Here is a 4698-nt window from a genome sequence, read left to right on the forward strand (position 1 = left end):
GTTAACAGGAACTTTCGTTTATGTCGCATTAGTGTGTGAGGGAACCTACCCCTCTTATGATATGGCAGTGCCTGCGTTATTCCGAATTATGATGTTAAGTTCCTACGGACATGCATGCAGCTCCGAAAAAACAGACTACAGCCTTTATTAAATACATGAAATGTATTCGCAGTAATGGAATGACGACAATGAAAATTTGTGTTGGATCGAATCCGGATTTCCCGCTTATCACAAGAGGTCGCCTTATAATTTAGCAATCAGTGCCAGCTTACTGCCAGACCCAAACTTCCATATGTCGTCAACCATGTGTCTACATCCTGTACTCGTACGTCCATTATGTATATTCCCATACAGAGGAGACACTTGACCACGTCGAAATGCTGCGGTGGACGAGGATTCTCTTATTTATAATCGTCACTGGCAACTGATTTGCCTTAACCATCGTTCGAGCGGTGAAAAGGTGTGAGAAAATTCCATCAACTGACGACCAGAATTTTACCTTGTGTAGGCGCTGAGCTATTGATCCTGAGAACGAGAAACTGCAATTTTCCGTCCTTTGTTTCCCATTCAACACACGCAAAGTACGTCTCTCTCCTTTACGCCAGTACCTTTTACTCTTGCTTGGTTTGCAGTGTCGTAATCAGTTTTTAACAAATTACAGTGTTACATCTCACACTGCTGTTATTTTTAGAAACCTACTGTTGCCTCACTTAAATGCTGTGCCACGTTTATGTTGAAGGTTGCAATTAGCGTTACGTACGGTAATTGCAGGTGTCAGTACATTTCGCGTAGCAAGTCTTCTGCATTCTAGTCTTCTGACAAATTGTCGATGGTGTGCATGCACGTTTACTTCATAGGTTATCTTCATGTCTCACAATTAACAGCGTTTGTTACAACCATCGGTATGCAGCATCCCACAAGCCGGTCATGGGTAAAATATTAGAGTCCTTGTAATCAGTCAACTGTCTGGCAGCCAGCCAAAAGGCAAGTGGAACAACGTACGGTCACTGTCATTAGCTTTGGCTCGCTGGCTGTCAAAGAGTGACCATATACCGCTGCGATATCCCTGACATTTGCGATCAGGAGTTACCTAGGATGGCACTGAAATTATGGAGCATATTATCATTGCTGAGTTGACGTTAGGCGACACGTGGAGAATTAATATTCAGTGAAACTGTTTATTTACACAACACATATTCGGAAACCGCTAGTGGTGAGTGCTTAGTTGTGGGAACAGCGTTTAATAACTACAAGAACATACGCGTGCAGCAATGATCCTAAACTTTGCTTGGAAATTCATAAACTCTGAATTGACGTTCAGACGGACAAATTGTCAACGACGATCAGTACTAGTGAACTTACATGTTAGTCGCTGCAATTTTTCCGAATTGAGTTCATTAGTTCCGAGCTCCAAGTACAAATTGCTAACAAAAAAATTATAAAGTCTAACAACGAGGGCAGAGAAGTAGTTGAAAGTGTATATACGGTAGCCATACAGGGTGTTACAAAAAGGTACGGCCAAACTTTCAGGAAACATTCCTCACACACAAATAAAGAAAAGATGTTATGTGGACATGTGTCCGGAAACGCTTACTTTCCATGTTAGAGGTCATTTTAGTTTCGTCAGTATGTACTGTACTTCCTCGATTCACCGCCATGATTTCATACGGGATACTCTACCTGTGCTGCTAGAACATGTGCCTTTACAAGTACGATACAACATGTGGTTCATGCACGATGGAGCTCCTGCACATTTCAGTCGAAGTGTTCGTACGCTTCTCAACAATAGATTCGGTGACCGATGGATTGGTAGAGGCGGACCAATTCCATGGCCTCCACGCTCTCCTGACCTCAACCCTCTTGACTTTCATTTCTGGCGACATTTGAAAGCTCTTGTCTACGCAACCCCGGTACCAAACGTAGAGACTCTTCGTGCTCGTATTGTGGACGGCTGTGATACAATACGCCATTCTCCAGGACTGCATCAGCGCATCAGGGATTCCATGCGACGGAGGGTGGATGCATGTATCCTCGCTAACGGAGGACGCTTTGAACATTTCGTGTAACAAAGTGTTTGCAGTCACGCTGGTACGTTCTGTTGCTGCGTGTTTCCATTCCATGATTAATGTGATTTGAATAGAAGTAATAAAATGAGCTCTAACATGGAAAGTAAGCGTTTCCGGACACGTGTCCACATAACATATTTTCTTTCTTTGTGGGTGAGGAATGTTTCCTGAAAGTTTGACCGTACCTTTTTGTAACACCCTGTATATGACGGTAGTATCTGTTCCCGGAAGAACAGTTACCGTGGATGACCATGCAGCTCTGCTAGAAATGAAATGATAATTAAATGGACACCCTAGCTGCAAACAGGGGTTGATGTACTTCATTGGGGACATGTTGAAAATGTGTGCCCCGACCGGGACTCGAACCCGGGATCTCCTGCTTACATGGCAGACGCTCTATCCATCTGAGCCACCACGGGCACAGAGGATAGTGCGTCTGCAGGGACTTATCATTTGCACGCTCCCCGTGAGATCCACATTCCCAACATGTCCACACCACTACATTCGTAGTGCGCCTAATAGATGTTTGCCCATCGTACTCATTACTCGTGGCAGATTAATCCACCAAGTCCCGTACGAGTTTGGGCACAGCGTGTGTGTTCGCACAAGAAGGTCAATGGCCGGGAAGCCATATTTTAACTATATATGACGGTAGTATCTGTTCTCGGAAGAACAGTTACCGTGGATGACCATGCAGCTTTGTTAGAAATGAAATGATAATTAAATGGACACCCTAGCTGCAAACAGGCGTTGATGTACTTCATTGGGGACATGTTGAAAATGTGTGCCCCGACCGGGACTCGAACCCGGGATCTCCTGCTTACATGGCAGACGCTCTATCCATCTGAGCCATCGCGGGCACAGAGGATAGTGCGTCTGCAGGGACGTATCCCTTGCACGCTCCCCGTGAGATACACATTCCCAACATGTCCACACCGTTACATTCGTAGTGCGCCTAATACATGTTTGCCCATCATACTCATTACTCGTGGCAGATTAATCTACCAAGTCCCGTACGAGTTCGGGCATAGCGTGTGCGTTCGCACAAGAAGGTCAATGGCCCTGTTTGCAGCTAGGGTGTCCATTTAATTATCGTTGATATACTTTTCGGGATGTGAGGTCGTGGTCCAAGAACTTTTCTGCTCCTTACGTTTCGTCCAGAACTGCGCTGGACTTCCTCAGAGGCGCTGCTCCGCTGAGGAAGTCCAGCGCAGTTCTGGACGAAACGTAAGGAGCAGAAAAGTTCTTGGACCACGACCTCACATCCCGAAAAGTATATCAACAGCCATGTCATCCGGTCGTGAAAGCCTTCATTCTACATTTAATTATCATTTCATTTCTAGCAGAGCTGCATGGGCATCCACGGTAACTGTTCTTCCGGGAACAGATACTACCGTCATATATAGTTAAAATATGGCTTCCCGGCCACTGACCTTCTTGTGCGAACGCACACGCTATGCCCGAACTCGTACGGGACTTGGTAGATTAATCTCAAGATGCTATTAGAATAAAAAATATATTAAATATATTTCGCATGATAAAAGATTTTTTGTTTTGGCCGCTTCCTGCATGAGCAGAGCTTTAGCGACAGATAACTTCTGCGTCTAGCGCCTTCCTAGAGCCAACTGACACTAGCACACTCTAGCGCAAATCTAGAATTAGAGGCAAATAGTTCTGCTGTATGCCGTTAGACCGCGCGCGCTGCCTCTTTGCAGCTGACAACTGACAGTCACTTTACACAGAAACTCGTATTTCAGACGACAATCGGCCATTGTTAATTTATTGCCAATGCTTTCACAGACCGAGTTGATTACATATTCAATATTCTGTATTAAAACAGTAGTGTATGTAAAGCGTTGTTTTTCGCGGAAGCTACAGTTCGCGTAGTAAAAAATGGACCGTTGGTTAAAAAGTGGTTCGTTAAAACGAGAAAGGCCTACAGATGAAGAGGAAGATAATGCATTTGATGTTCAAGCAAGTAAGTCAGTGACTCTCGAACCGAAGTTGTCAGAGTCTATTGAACCTAAATCGTCGGTGTCCCTTGGACCTAACCCTTCCAAGCTCACAAAAAAAATTAGAAAATATAACTCTGATTACTTGGAAATCGGTTTTACGTTCACTGGACCTGAGCAACAGCCTAAACCTCAATGTGTAATTTGCTATGAAAGCCTTTCAAATGAATGTATGAAACCAGCAAAACTCCGGCGCCATCTTGAAACAAAGCACCCACAGTAAAAAAGTAAGTCATTAGATTTTTTGAAAACTAAATTAGGAGAATGGGAACATCTCGTAAAACAATTACCAAACATTGTGGTGCAAATGTAAATGAAAATGCAACCCTTGCGTCTTACGAGGTGGCTCAGATTGTTGCTAAATGTGGGAAAAACCACACAATTGCTGAGGAACTTATACTGCCATCAGCAATAATACATTGCAAGAGAATGATAGGTGATGCAGCTGCTAAGGTAATAGGAACTGTCCCGCTCTCAAATAATACTGTTCAAAGACGAATTACTGATTTGACAGTTAACATCGAAGAAACATTGCTGGCTAAACTTTGCATGAGTGACATGTACGCTCTACAATTGGATGAAAGCACAGACATATCAAAAAAAACTATAATGTGGGTTTT

General features: G+C 43.8%; 1 non-coding gene across 1 annotated transcript; it reads right to left on the bottom strand.

Moving 5' to 3' along the window:
- Positions 1-2851: 2851 nt before the first annotated feature.
- On the bottom strand, positions 2852-2926 carry Trnat-ugu (transfer RNA threonine (anticodon UGU)). Its single transcript has one exon. It is a non-coding gene; the product is annotated as a tRNA-Thr (tRNA).
- Positions 2927-4698: the final 1772 nt, after the last annotated feature.

Source organism: Schistocerca nitens, chromosome 7 (genome assembly GCF_023898315.1).
Source record: "Schistocerca nitens isolate TAMUIC-IGC-003100 chromosome 7, iqSchNite1.1, whole genome shotgun sequence".
NCBI lineage: Eukaryota > Metazoa > Arthropoda > Insecta > Orthoptera > Acrididae > Schistocerca > Schistocerca nitens.